The 15391-nt window shown below is 48.1% G+C and overlaps 1 protein-coding gene and 1 long non-coding RNA gene across 3 annotated transcripts in view; one reads left to right on the top strand and one right to left on the bottom strand.

Annotated features, from left to right (window-relative positions):
* The window catches only part of STX8 (syntaxin 8), a 252235-nt gene that overhangs the window by 100613 nt on the left and 136231 nt on the right, over window positions 1–15391 (top strand). The gene's annotated exons all lie outside the window — the stretch shown is intronic.
* On the bottom strand, window positions 1898–9018 carry LOC122206882. Of its 2 annotated transcripts, XR_006196610.1 has the most exons (7): window positions 7289–9018; window positions 7052–7136; window positions 6545–6647; window positions 6086–6165; window positions 5696–5835; window positions 4900–5017; window positions 1898–3013 (listed from the first exon to the last, which is right to left on the bottom strand). It is a non-coding gene; the product is annotated as an uncharacterized LOC122206882 (long non-coding RNA). The 2 variants fall into 2 exon arrangements; XR_006196611.1 differs by lacking the exon at window positions 1898–3013 and having other exon boundaries at window positions 4588–5017; window positions 8020–9018.

The raw sequence follows: 15391 nt of genomic DNA, 5'->3' as shown, positions 1-15391 counted from the left end.
TGCATGCGTTTTCTCCATCAGGCACATCCCAGCCTGTGCTTGGGGGCCATGCCCAATCACCCGCAAAAGGCAAAACAGTGTGAAAACCATGGCACTAAATATAGACCAGGAAACAGACACTCGGTGGTTACAGTGCAAGGGCCCAAACAAGAAGATACCACCACAGCTGGGAGGGTGCACGTCAGATGACTCAAATTCCTCTCCGCTCCGTGCGTGTCCAGGGATGACCACACAAGGGTCATGAATATCACTGTGGGGGTTACCGATACATTTTAGTGTGTGGGCAAATTCGCCTATATTTTGATGTTTTAGAAAATGCTTAAATTTTGCTTAATTTAAACCGCGATCCGTAGTGATTTGGTTTAATGCCAGGTGTGATAAAATATGTTTATTCCAATAAATTGATGAGACTACTAAGTGGCCAAACCAGGATCATTTGGCATGAAGGTTGCTTTAGAAACACCTCGAGACCTTCCCAAGATTTCACCCCCATTGCAAAGACAGGCTCTTGATTTATGTTAGAAGATCTCGTGCACCATTCAAACATATTAAGCACACACTTCATTCTTAAAAAGTAATATAAAATGTTGAACTCTGAATTTTATCCTAGTAATGGCTATCGGGTATGTGTTTAAATTCACAAAGACAGATTAATGCACTTCCCAAACCCCCATTGCCTCAAAGTAATTATAAGTTTTCTAGGTTGGCTGCCAGTGTGATATAGGCCCCAAAGAAATCACCCCTCTTTACCGAGACAGAACAATAAATTGGTTTTCCTGAATACAGTGGGTAAAGAATCCAAGTTCCTGACCTTGAATATTTCACTGGTAGTGTTCTGTGCAGTAGGGAACAATCAGGATGACATTTGCTGAAATGTTTGAGATTTATAACATAATAGCTTGAGCATATGTGCCAAAAAATAAAAATCTTAAATCCTATCACATCAAGATTAATCGCCTATTAAAATACTAACAAATAGTACAGTACAGGTGGTGTAATAAGCTGTCTCCCTTCATATATTGTTACAAGACAAACTATTTTGGCGGTGACGTGACATGCCGCGTATCTTCCGTGTTGGGAAAACGGAAAAAAGAAAAAAAAAAACCCCGGCTACTCCGTCATTCTCGGTGTGGATTTTGGCATTTCATTAGGAAGTGCTATCACAAGCCCTTTCGCTGAAAAGCATATGCGGCTTTCTGGAAACTGCTAAACTTCCTGGCTTTGTACTGCTGCCACAAAACCGTAGCATCTCCCCGTCATTAACTGGTACATATTCATTCCTCTTCTATCTTTGTAGCGAGTAACCCATAGAGCGCTCCCGTGAAAAGGAAAACAGTAGTCCGCTTCCTCCCTCTCGCTAGGCGTGCGGAAATTAATCCCACGGGCAAGCATCTTCTTCGCATCCGGCTTTCATGTAATACCTTCGACTGTGGACCGAGGCGCGAGCGCAGCAGGAACGGTAGGGTCGTTGACCGCGTCTCTTGGTCGAGACGGTTCTCGGAGCCTGTTGGAAGACGGCTCACGAGATTTCGACATTAGCCTCCTCGTAGACTAGAATAACAAATAATGGTGTTGCCACGTCGGCTTCCAGCGAATGGCCAGGCAGTCAGCGAACATTTAGTGAGGATCCGCTCTGCGCTAGGCATTCTCGTAAGAATCGTTAGATCTTACAAGATCTTACGATTGAAAGTGCCAATAGGTACGATTGTAAGATCTTGTAAGATCTAGCAAGATCGTCCCCGACGCCCGAGTTGATTACCCCCTTTTCTTGTGCTCGGGGTCTTTGGTGAAAATGTCTTAACGGCAAGACAAGTGTAGAAGACAGCTTTTGCGATATTAATGCACCTAAAGTATCATCACAGTTTGGTTTTTTTGTTACTAGTTTTTGTTTTGGGGAGAGAGAGAACGTGTGCGCACGCGCACGTGCGTGAGAGCAGGGGAGAGGGGCAGAGGGAAAGAGAGAGAGGGTCTTAAGCAGGGTCTCCATCCCACGCCTGGGAGATCATGACCTGAGCCGAAATCAAGAGTCAGATGCTTAACCGACGGAACCACCCAGGTGCCCCATTATCATCATGGTTTCAAAAAGTAAATCCTAGCTTGGAAGCATGTCACGCTTTTTTAAAAAGTGCAAAAGCTTGGAAAATTTAACAACTCAGACGCGGACGACATAAAGCCCATCAACAGGTTGACCCATTTTTCAACTTTTGTGACTCAGGTACCAGTTTCCTTAAGTGACTGTTGCCTTGCCTGCTTGCGTGGTGCCCTAAAGCTCTTCCTTTGGAGAGGTTCGCTCTCCTCCCCGGCCTCAGAGACACCCAGCAACATGCCGTTCTTTTCCCGAGATCCTGGCCTGGCTTGCCGGACTTCATCTGTTTTTACAAAACCGACTCTTTTAGCCGCGGCATGAAATATCATGTCTCTTCTCTCCCACTCGCAGTGGGAAAAGGAAAAAAAAAAAAAACGCTCCGTGGTCGTTTCCCTTTGTGGATCTTGGCATGTCATTGGAAAGTGCCAATAGGTACTCATTTTTTATGCCTCTCTGGAAGGCTGGGAGCAGCCTTCCAAGTCACAAAGCAAACTCGGTCCCTGACGGTTCTCCAAACTCAGGTCAGAAAGGTGGGAAGCTTTTATTTTTCTAGGCAGGGAGTGCATGAATAATATACTTACAACCTGCTTAGCTGCCCCAAGTTCTCCCGTGCAGCCAGCGTCCCCGTGCAAAGAACTGAACATCAATCTGTCACTGATGGTCAGCCGAGCAGCAAAGAGCCAGTGTTATTGTGAACCTACAGCGAATGCCTTGCTTCCCAGCTGGTGATCGGTCTGTGTTAGACAGCAACATGTTCGCCTCGACAAATGAGCTGGACCTCCGTGCCGCACATCTCTGCCAACTTTTGAAAGAAAGAGTCTGTCTCAGTTCTTTTCGGGGGTGAAGACAAAAAGTCTGTCTGCCTTGACACGACCAGCTATTGAAACATCCACGGACATATCCACGGCCCGTACCCTAGGGAAATGGCTTTGAGGGTCAGGAAGTTGCATCAAAGAGAAAAAGAGAGAGAGAGAATGTGTGTTAAGTGTGTAATCACACACACACACACACACACACACACGCACTATTCGCTGTTTTTCTTTTGGAAAGACGATGTGCTCATGACACTCTTGCACATGAAAAGGTCCTGGGGTTTAGCATCTTAGATCACTTCTCTAAGCTCCGGGTGTTACTGCCATGAACAGTGCTTCCCAACTTTGCACGGAGGGCTATTGTGATGAGTTACGGTAGAATGGCCGGGTCGAGGCAGGAAATAATTCCACTGAGCCATTGCCGACTGGACACGGAGTGTCTTACGCTTCTGAAAGTTCACTAGGACCGGAAGGTGCCGGTGTAGTCCAGAAAGCCTGGCCCAGCCAAAGGACTCCGTTGGTAGAGCTGAAGAGCCGAGTAAGAGAAGAACGTGTGAAAGTTTTGTGAATGAGGGATGGAGGGAGCCCCTGTGGATGGGAGCGGACGTGCAAGGAAGATCTTTTTTGTGTGGAACTTGATGTGGCACGCTGCTGTGGCCTGGGGCAGGGGCGGGGGGTGGGGGAGGGAGGTGTGAATGAATGAGCGATGATAGGGACGAAGAAGTCACTCATGCACGGGGGAAGGCAGAGCGGACAGCCTTGAAGGAGGGTCAGAAAGAAAAGTTGTGTATCGTTTGGTGGGAGTTTAATAATTTCGTAACCACCCCAGCCCACTGGATAAGCAGATTCTGTTATCTTTAAGTACAGAGGTGTAAAGGAGCCGCGGGGATTGTGTTTGCGCCTCAGTCAGGGTAGGTGGGGCTCTCCAGACTCCAGGAAGAGCTAGTAAACATAAGGTAGATGAAACGGAAAGAAAAGAGCTCTGGAAGGAGAGGGTGGGAATCGCTTTGGTGTCAAATTGCTGCAGAGCTGGGCCATTCTTCCCTGAAGGAGGAGTGGGCGAAAGCTTTGGGAACTTGGGGCTAGTGACTTCAGTGTTGGGAAGCTACTGAGGATTGTTGAGAGTGTCTGTGACAGTAAAACGAAAAAAAAAAGAAAAAAGTGGTTCATGTGGATTTCGTCGGGCAGTGACGTCGAGGATCACGGATGTCCGTGGCCCGATAGATTTCGATGGAAGCATTAACTAGGATGCTGACAGTAAGGGAGAGTGGGGCATGTCAGAGAGAGGGAAAGGAAGAATCTGCAAGCTTTGGGGAGGGATCGAAAGGGAGGGCTGAGGGCCTGGGATGATAAGAGATGGCTCCCAGCCCCAGTAAGTAATGGTACCAGTCGGTTAAGCATCCAGCTTTGGCTCAGGTCACGATCTCGCTGTTCGTGGGTTCGAGCCCCGCGTCGGGCTCTGTGCTGACGGCTCAGAGCCTGGAGCCTGCTTCGGATTCTGTGTCTCCCTCTCTCTCTCTGCCCCTCCCCTGCCTGTGCTCTGTCTCTCTCTCTCTCTTTCAAAAATAAATAAACATTAAAAAAAAATTTTTTTTTAAAATAAGGAAGTAAAATCATCTCATTCAGTGATCCCCCCTGTGGGATCTAATGGAGTAACTCAGATCGGAAGTCATTAGACTCTGAAAGTAATTCTCAGCTGTTTTCTCTACGGCTTCTCTTTTCCTGCCTTTCCTGGTGAGACCTTCCAGGGTTGTGGAAATGGGCTGGGTTATGCCATCACCACGCAGCTCTCCCTTATCCGTCTTGACCAAGGTTTGAAAAATCCCACGTGGGAAGGACTTACTTTGTTTGCTTCATGTCTTTTTATCTTTCCTGTATGCCAGGGGATATTCTGGTGAGAACTTTTTCAGTGGTTAAAAAAAAACAAGAAGAAGAAGGATGGCAGGGTGTTCCGGCTCTAGACTAACCCCTTCCCCTGTCAGGAAGGAGCATCAGTGGTACCTTCTTGATGAAAACTTAACCGCATTTATATGGAGGAAAGTATAGTAGCAGTCAGTGTAGTCAGTGGCCATCAGTTATCGCAGTGCCAAGATACGGCTCCTGAAGATAAAAGTTCATTCTGCAAAATGATTAACAAAAGGAAAGAAAGAAAACAACTTTTAATTGTTCACAGATATATCATCCCACTGTTATATATATATATATATATATATATATATATATATATATATATATACTGCTGTGCTAAAAATAAGTGTTGTGTTAAGCACCCATCTGCATCAGAAGAAATACTGAGTTAGAGTCAAAAGGAATAATGGTCTCGCCCTTGCTGAAAAATCATCCTTTGTGTTTGATTCGGTTATGCATGGCGCGTTAAGGAAGCGGAATACATAATGTAGAGTTGAGGACCAAGCCCCAGTGTAATTGGCAGTGTTACCAGGCAGAGCAGGGCTCAGCAACCTGGGGGCCCCGCTGCCTGCCCGTCCCCTGTACGATACACAAGCTAAGATTATAGGCTTCTGTATTTTTAAATGGTTGGGAAAGCCAAAAGCGGTAATGCTGCTTCGTGACATGTGAACGTTACATGAAATTCAAACGTCAGTGTCCATAAAGTTGGTTTTTTTTTAAATTTTTAATACAGCCATGCTTGTTCGATTACATATTATCTATGGTTGCTCTTGGTGCTAATTGCCACAGAGACCTACGGCCTGCAAAGCCTAAAATATTTACCATCTGGCCCATTGCGGAAAATGTTTACCAGCGTCTGGTCCCAAGCTCTCACGTGCGTATGAATTACCTGGGAATCTTGTGACAGTGCAGATTCCTGGTCAGGAGGCCGGAAGTGGGGCCTGGGAGTCTGCATTTCTGACTGCTTCCAGCCGGTGCCCAAACCACTGGTCCCTGGATCACACTTAGATCTGCAAAGTGGCCTAGGTACTTGAGGGGAAAAAAAACAAAACAAAACAAAACAAAACACAAAGAAAGAGGTATGTTGTAAAGGAGAGGTTATCGAATGTTTCAAGCAGAAATCGACGTGTTCTACTTGACCCAAGGGGCCAGAGCTGGGACCCGGGGGTGCCGGCGTCGGATTTTACTCCAGGAAGCACTTTGTAACCGTGAAAGGGAATCATAGAATCATCGCGGTGGCCCCACAAGTACATGTGACGCTGACAGACGAGGTTCCTACCTTGGGCAGTGGCTGGACTTCGCCAGAGGGGAAAGCAGCCACGGAGATCCCTCCCAGCGTAGTGCCTTTGACATGAAAATCTGCAGGGGGGGGGGGGGCGGGTAGGGGGGAGGCAGAAAGGCGTTGCTTGTGGGGAGGAGAGGCCTCATCTCACTCAACAGGGGTGATGTCTGTTGCCTTAATGTCTCCCAGCTGGCACAACAGCTACTTGGTGCCCCTCTGTGACCAGCTCTCGAGGCCTGCCGTTCACCACACTCGTAAAAATCAGCTGTGGCTTCTATCATTTAATTTGTACTTAACGTTACTAGAGTCGCTCCTTGTGTGCATCGAGAGCCCACAGCCGTCTGACTCCGTTTTCCTTGCTCACGTACACAAAGCGGTGAGCCGTAATCCCTGCCCCTGCTCCTCTCCCACTTGGATTCATCTCTCCCTCACCCCTTCTCTGAAATCTCTTAATACCAGACTGGGGAAAGCCTCCATGCTTGTAGCGGGGTCCCCCAGCCACAGGCTGTCGTCGGCCCTCAGGAGGGAACCCTCTTGTTAATGGCTCCATCAAGAAGTCCTTTAAAAAAAAAAAAAAAAGAAAGGAAAAACCAGCTGTTTTGAGCAAGACGATAAATGTTGGAGACTTTAGCCCATTTGGACAGATGTGCAAGCCGTAGAGCGTTTAAGCAATCTGATAGTTAGCTATTGATGAATACTTTCAGACCATAAAACTCACGAAGTTAATAGCACAACGATCTGCACAAAACAACCCAGTGAGCGGCCGCAGTCGTGGGCTCGTGGCGTTTCCTACTTTGAACGCTTTTCATTTCAGCTCGTCACGGGCCTTTAAAGACATGATTTATGCTCCCTAATACCCCAGGGAGGTTAAGTATTTTCATATTTATTGCACGGAAGAGCATTGTGTGATTGCTTGCCTGTCCTGAAATCAGTTTGGCTGGAAAAGGACACAAGAATTCTGACCTCAGCTCTGCGGCCGGAGCGGGCGTCAGCACTTGAAAAATGTGAATCAATATCTTGCCCAGAGAGTTTATTTCATTCCGCTAACCTGGGGGAAGAACAGATGGTGGGAGGCAGTGCGCACACAATGCGGCCTTTTCTTTTGTAAATCTGCCTTGTATTCCGCCCCCCCCAGCCCCCAATCCCTTCCCCCATCTCAGAGCTCGGATGTTGATGCAGGCCAAACATCTCTCAGCTCACCCGGGGTTTTCGGACGGTTCATCATCCACTGTTATGTCCATCGCCATCAAATTGTTATCCGGATTATTAAAACCTGAGTAGCCTGGGGTCCAGATTCCGTCCTAAGCGTGGTGGCGATCCCGTGGAACCTCAACAGATGGCTTCTTTGGTGCGGCACGGACGGAGATCAGGGGCTCGGTTCCCACAGTTACTTCCTCGTGGGCTCCCTCGTGGAGGAGACTCCCCCGTTGTCTTCCTCCCTGCACACCACTCGTATCAGTCTTTTCAAAAATACCACTTCAGTCACAGGACTTCAATGCTCAGAAAGCTCCGGGTGTTTTCTCATTACCTAACGGATGATGCTGGAATCCCTTAGGTCAATCCTTAAGGCCCTTTTTCAGTCCACTTCTAAGTTTCTTCAACGCCGTGTAAGTTTCTTGTGCTTCGATTCCAAAGATGCCTTATTTACATATGGGATAGTGTTCTGGTGCTCTCTGCGCGGTGGGAAGAAAGCGTTACATCGTTTTCAGCTCCTAAATCCCGGGCCGTCCGCGGCCCTGTCCTCTGTGTCTGCCTTCTGGGTCCTGTCCCATCCCCGACGGATGAGCGGTACCCTGATCCGTCCCTGTGGCTCAAGCCTCATACGGGTGCTGGTCAGCTTTCACTCTGTCTCTCCGCAACGCCAGGTCCGCCTTTCCTCAGCGCCCTCACCTGGAGAGGGACCTCCCCCACAAACGCGTTGCGCTCCTTACCTTCTTTCTTGGTCATTGGTGTCCCCATCCCGCTTGCTTCCAGGTCAGGCCTGCTGTAGCGTGTCACCAAATGCAGTTCCTCTCACCCCTGAGACATCTCCCCCATCTTTCCTCCGCCTGGTCCCGAGGCCCGTCTTCTCCCTTTGAGAACCAGTGCCGAAACCGGCACCAGCGTTTCAGTGCCCCAGTCTATCTGCCCCTCTGCTGACAGATCCAGCTTCTCTAAACAAAGATGATGGTGTGATTTCCACGCTAGAAACCTCTAGTGGCTCCTTGTCCCCTTTAGGGCAAAAGAACAGCTCTCAGAGGCTGGCACACGAAGGCCCTAGGCGGCCTCACCTACTGGTGGCCACGCCGACCACAACGACCCATCCCAGTCCTCTGCCTTCTCACATATCGTCCCCTCTCCCGGGGATGCTCTTCCTGCCTTTCCTATCTAACAGACACAGTCAAAGCTCCAACGTCATCTTCTCCATAAGCCTCTTCCCATCGGCCCCTTTCACTGGGTTCTTGCTACAGTCCGTGAAGCCAGGCTAGTGTCCCCCATGTTGGATTTCCTCCCCCTCCTCATCTCGATATCCGCGGTCCCCAGAAGTGCTGTGTGTGTGCCCCTAAAGACAAGGGACTGCCTCGATCTTGTCTTTCCGTAGAGACAGTAGACGTTTTCGACGGAGTGACTGAATGTGCCATGAGTGACCGTCGCGGGCTGACACACGGGGACGTCCTTGTGACGAAGGTTCTTCGGCTCCATCGAAAACACCAATTGGACTTCTGTTCAGTGCAAGTGATCACAATAAAGTTACAAGGAGGGAGTAATTCTTCCCCATTTCGCAGGGTTAGACACCAAGACTTGGGTTAAATTATTGGGGCAAGACTATACCGCTAATAAATGAAAGAGTCACGATTTGCAAGCAGGTTGGCCTGGGGTCCCAGCTCACGCCTTGTCTACTGCGTCCAAATGCTGGTATTAAAGACTCAATCTTAAGAGCGCGTCACGGGGCCCTCCACCGGGATAGTGATTTCGTGATTATAAAGCACTTGGGATGCTCAGAGGAAGCCCGTGTTTTTGCGGAGGACCAGAACCCTTTACACAGCCGCCTCCGGTCCTGTGTCTGCATCTGTGCGCCCTTCGTATTGTTTCACTCACAAAGGAAACTTGTTGATCCAGAGTGAACCAATGCAACCTTCCTCCTCCCCGATCTCCAAAGTATCCCCACAGACGAAGAAAATGTTTTAAGCCGCACCTGAGCTATAAACAATTTATTCTGAAGGTAACAGTGTTAGTATTTCAGTATGTAAACCTTTAGCTAATAAAAATCAAAGTAGCCTAATTTGGAACGTGCACCCAAGGTTAGAGGGAAAGCTTGTAAACGTTTTCAAAGACTCGGTATTTAATTCTATCACCAGCTAGCAAAATAAATCGTCCAGCTGCTAGCCCTGAAACAGACACGGGTTGGAAATGAAATGTTAGTTTAAACGCGTTGGTCATTAGAAATCAAAAGGAACGTGAAGTGTACCTTCTAGTTTATGAGAAACAAGGTGAAAGTTCCCCAAACACATTTGTGGCAACAGGGTTTAAAATTGCTTCCTCAGCTTTTCTTTTAGTGGCTGATACTCAGCATGTATACGTGCGACCACGGGGACATTTTTTCCCTTCCTTTTCTTTCCTGTTGAGAGGCAAAGGTTTGGAAATCAATGGGAAAGTGGGCATCAGGAAATGTTAAATTCCACTTCTCTACGTGTCCAAGCTGCTTGCCGTGGACTGCAAGCTGCGTGCCAGACTCTTCTGGGGGAGGAGAGGTTACTTTCAATAATGTGCTAAGACCGACCCGGAATATTTAGCCCGCACATCTGCTCACAAGCTCCGGCCTCACGTAAGGAGGTGATGCTGGAATTAATTAACTCCGGTCGGTGCTCCGAGATGTTTTCTCCACATCTTGTTCTATCCTCATAAAACTCATAGAGGCAATCGGAACTTCTTTTATTTTTCCTTGAGAACTGTTTAGGAAAAAAAAAAAAAAAAAGGAAAAGGAAAGTATGTGAAAGGAAGACGCTCTGGTGGAGCAGCATTCTCTTGTTTCGAAACAAATGTTCGAGAAAAGCACAAGAGTTTTATTTCTTCAGAGGTGCGTCTGTAACTTCAGGTTCTGGTCGGGTTGTAGCTCTTTCCTCCGTTATGGCGATGTCATTTGAAAGAACATGGGAGTGTTTGGGGCACCTGGGTGGCTCAGTCGGTTGAGCAAGCGTCCCACTTCGGCTCGGGTCACGATCTCACAGTTCGTGGGTTCGAGCCCCGCGTCGGGCTCTGTGCTAACAGCTCAGAGCCCGGAGCCTGCTTCAGATTCTGTGTCTCCCTCTCTCTCTGCCCCTCCACTGCTCACACCCTGTCTCTCAAAAATTAATAAAAGTTAAAAAAAAGAAAAGAAAAGAAAAGAACATGGGATTGCATCATCAGAAAACCCGGAGACTGAGTACAGGGGAGCAGACGGGGTGCCGAGCCACTCACGGATTTATTACAAAACGTTTTGCGAAGCGAGATGATATCCCAAAACTTACCAGCTTCAGAAAGGGAGGGAAGAGAGGGTTCTGGGAAGTGTCTGTAGGCACAGCACAGCGTTCCTGGTCCCGACACCGTGATGCTAACACCAAGATCACTGCTGTTGGCCTGTTGATCTTACACAGGTGCACTTTACCCTATCAGTGGAGAGGACGCCTGCTTTCTAGACGCAGGGTTTCTGTTTGCGGTCATGACAGCATTTTGGAAATAGATAGCAGGGAGGGTTGCCCAACACCCTGAACGTAATTGAGGCCACTGAATTGTACACTTAAGTTTTACATGATAGGTATTTTACCACTGTTAAAAAAAAAATGTAATAAACCCATACCATTGTATACTTTACATGGGTGAATTTATATGAATTATATCTTACTAAAGCTGTTTAAAAAAAAACCAGACTGAGCGTAGTTAGGGATTGGGATGTCCTGATAAACTGAATGTTCTGGGTGACTAATGGCTAATACATTCACACTGAAACTGACAAGTGAAAGGGATTCTTTCATGGGATGAGAATATGAACTTGAAAAACATTTTTTTGTGCTTCAGTGGGTTTTGTAGTCCGTTAATTATATATCTTCAGAAATATGACACTTGGCTGTCTACAGACTATCTATCTAGATCTGTTGTCCAGCCCGATGGTCACTGGCCACACTTGGCCATTGAACACTTGAAATGTAGCTGGTCTGAATTGAGATGTGCTGTGTGTGGAAAATAACACTGAATTTTGAAGATTTGGGATGAAGAACACAAAGTATCTTGTTAATAATTTTTATGTTGTTTCCATGTTGAAATGATAATATTTGGTATATACTAGCTTATATAAAATATACTATTAAATGGATTTGATTCTTTTTACTTTTTTAATGTAGCTTCTAATTTTTTTTAAATTTATTTAGAGAGAGAAGAAGGAGAGTGAGTACGGGAGAGGCAGAGAGAGAGAGAAGGAGAGAGAGAATCTGAAGCCGACTCCGCACTGTCAGCACAGAGCCTGACGCGGGGAGCCCGACGTGGGGCTTAAACTCAAAACCACGAGATCGTGACCTGAGCCGAGATCAAGAGTCACATGCTTAACCAACCGAGCCACCCAGGCGCCCCATGGCAACTAATTTTTTAATTGCATATGTGGCTTATATTACGTTTCAATGGGACAGTCTGGTCTAGAAAATCAGACTGACTCACCCAGGATTCATGGACTTTGAGAGAAATGGAGAATCACTTCTGATGACTAAGTAGAACACAGCAGAGTTTCCTGCATTGGCCCGGATGTTAAGAGAATTAGCCGCCCCTTCGTCTCTAATCCAGAGCTGTCACAAAGGGCAAGACCTAGGAAAGGTCCTTTTCTAACCGAGTCAAGGGCTCTGAGGAGCCAGCTAGCCTCTGGTCCCCGGAACACAGTTTGATGTGCTGGGGCGCGTGGTTCCGTAACACAGAGTAGCGATCAAGAAGTCCAAGGAATATGGCGTCAGGAGATCCAGGGGGTCGGACTGGTGGAGAGGCAGTTTCTCTTTGGCAAGAGGAGCAGACTCACAGCAGGACTAGAATTACAGCAAGGAGAGAGCCCTCACAGGCAACACATGCCCTTTCGACTCTATTTTAAGAAAATTAAAAAAGGGCGCCTCTGCCCAGGGCCCCCCCTGCCTAGAGAAGGCGCCCCCAGCTGTGCATGCAGGACCCTGGGCTCCCGGCAGGGGTCCTCCCGGTGGCTCCGAACCTCACCCCGTCTGCGGGCCAGCCTTGCGGTTCTGGTTCTGTGCACGTGTAACCCCCCCAGCCCCCCGCCCCCCAGATAGCCACAGCCAGTAAGTCATCTCCCCCGGTGTTAATTATTCTTTGAGTTAGTGCTCTGGTTACAAAGTTACAGAGGTTTCAAGTGGTCTGGCCCTAACGGTGTTTTCACCATAGATCCTGTGACTTTTAGAGCATGATATTGCAGGATGTGAGGATTTTCAGGAACGCATAGCTCCTAGTGTGGCCAAAATACCCCCGTGAACTGTGTCCTGCGCCTTCGGGAGGCAAGTCGCAGGAGGTCAGGGTGACTCCACTGCCACACCGAGAAGGTGTTCGCCGTGGATGCAGGTTAGGACTGTTGTCTGTATTGATCGGGTAGGGCTGGGTTAGCGCGGTTCCCCTTAGCGACAATGCGGGCTGCCTGGGGCCCCGTCTTCTGTACACACAGCGTCGTTCCTATGGGCAAGTGTCCCAGTCCGCTCACTAACACACTTTTGGAATTCATCCTCTTTGCACGTTGGCGAATGCCTACAAACCTTTAGGAAACAACTCTCCCGCCTCCACCACCACTTAGTAAGGAGAAAACAGGCAGTGTGAACTTGAAAATCGTAGAAATTGGAGAATCATTAGTGGCAAAATAGGAATTTCAGACCGCCTTTCCCTGCTAACTAAAAAATAGGTACATCTAGGCATAACTTACATTTTCTCGGGGCCGAACCTCTGAAAATCTTCAGAGAATACATTTTTCCACCCCTGTTCCTTATTAACAGCGAAGTCCTGGGGCGCCTGGGTGGCTCAGTCGGTTGAGCTTCTGACTTCGGCTCAGGTCACGATCTCGCGGTTCGTGGGTTCGAGCCCCGCATCGGGCTCTGGGCTGACAGCTCGGAGCCTGGAGCCTGCTTCGGATTCTGTGTCTCCCTCTCTCTCTGCCTCTTCCCTATTCGCACGCGTGCTCTCTCTCTCTCTCTCTGAAAAATAAATAAACGTTAAAAAAGTTTAAACACAGAGAAGTCCTTCAGAATGTCGAAACTCAGGATTTGGGGGCAGCCTTGGCACTTTATCTAATTAAAAGGCAGATTGGGTTCTAATTAGCAGGGTGCTTTTTAGTGTCTGGTTGATCCTACTTGAGAAGAGAGAGAGCAATTATTACGGGATCAAGGAGGTGACCTTGAAGCCATGTTTCAGGTGTGTGTGTGTGTGCGCGCGGGTGTGTGTGCATGAGAGAGGGGTAGGGATGGAGTGTGACTTGTCTGTAAAAGTCCCGGCCGTAAGGTGTGTGTATCCAGCCCTCTTTTGCGAGGACAGACCTGCACAGCCCCAGCGAGGGAGCAGAGAGCAACAGCATTAGCAGACCATCTCAGACTGACTCGACTGTCTCAGGGACCCTTCCAGACTTACGAGAGCGCACAGTTACCCAGAAGGAAGAATCACATCCTGCCCTTCTTTAGCAAGTGTTGCAAAACTTGGGTCATAACGGATGATACGGAAATTCTTTAAAACCGTTCACTTTTCACCGTGAAAACCTTCGGGTGGTAACATTTGAAGTCCGTGTGTGCTGCTCCATAGCTGGTAGCTATTATCTGTCATTATTAATAATGACACCCGCCCGTTTTAATGACATGCTGAGGAATCATGTCATTTGTCACGCAGACATTGATAGTATACCTGATTTAAATTTTTTTTAATGTTTATTTTTGAGAGAGAAAGTGAGTGAGGGAAGGGCAAAGAGAGAGGGAGACCCAGAATCTGAAAGCAGGCTCCAGGCTCTGAGCTGTCAGCACAGAGCCCGACGCGGGGCTTGAACCTACAGACCGTGAGATCACGACCTGAGCCAAAGTCGGACACTTAACCGGCTAAGCCGCCCAGGCGCCCCGATAGTATACATGATTTTAAATGACAGTGACTATATGTAATACCACTAGTTAGGCTATTGAAAAGAAAGAACCTGGTCGGGGGGAATGTGTGATAAAAGTTTTCGAGATTCCATAGAGGGTTGAATGATGATTCCCTGAAAGATATATATTTTTTTTCCTCTGCACAATTTTGGAGGCCGTAGTATCGTGTTTCAGACCAAAAAAACCCCAGCTGATTAGAAAGAACATACAGACAGGAGGCCACATTTGTTCATTATTTATACACAGGGTTTGAAAAATAGCCTTTCTCCTCGTCAGAAACTATGGCCTGCATCCCACCCAGCAGAAATCCTGTTCATCCATCAGTATCAACCACAAAGGCTGCCTCACTCATGGACCTCTTCCTGTCCTTCCCAGGCGGGGATGATCTCTTCATCCTCTTACTCCCGGAGCCCCTGGTACGTCTCCTGCGTCCCGCAGGGTCCTTTGTGTCAGATGATTTGTCATCGTTTCTGAATTTCTTTTCTCAAACTTCAGACTCCCTCACGGAAGAGCAGCGCCCTGTCTCTGCAGCCTGGGAGGATGTACAGAGTGCCTGGCACACAGGCAACTTTGAGAAAGATATTGGTTCCAGTTTCCAGCCAGGATTCAGGCACAAGCTGGGTGGGGACGAAAGGCAGGGCCCCTGTGATGCAGGGGCCCAGGACCAAGCGGTCACTGGAGCCCCAGGGAACAGGAGTGGGCAGGCCCTTGGCACAGGGCACAGCCCGAGAGGGTCACCCCGGGGGGTTGCCATGGTTGAGCGATGGGAAAAACACAGCGAGGGAGCAATTCTTTCACAGCTTGTGGTGGGTGGCAGTTTTATGAGGTCAGCACATCTGGAACATGTGTGGGGATCATCAGCAAACATCGATAAAGCCCGCAAGCCGACCTGTCGTGGCTGACTTGTGTGCTGGGGCCCAGGTCCCTGCCCTACCGAGCTCTGTGGCCGGAGGGACTCCCAGGGTCCTGTGTCTGATGGATGCGGTATGCTTTTCAGTAATAATCAGCGGAAAACTAGGGTAGAAGCCTTGTCTGTGACTGACAGGGACCAGCATCTGAAAAATTCGTCTGGCAGTGTCTGGTCTCCTGGCAGATAAAAGTCTAACCTGCAGTAGGTTGTTTTTTTTTTTTTTTTTCCCCTTTCCTTTTTTCTTTAGAGGATCACTGACCTGCAGAGGTTAAAGGAAAAAAA

The sequence above is a fragment of the Panthera leo genome, chromosome E1 (genome assembly GCF_018350215.1).
Source record: "Panthera leo isolate Ple1 chromosome E1, P.leo_Ple1_pat1.1, whole genome shotgun sequence".
NCBI classification, from domain to species: Eukaryota; Metazoa; Chordata; class Mammalia; order Carnivora; family Felidae; genus Panthera; species Panthera leo.
The sequence above is the reverse complement of the archived record's forward strand: the minus strand, read 5'-3'. Positions and strand labels throughout refer to the sequence as shown.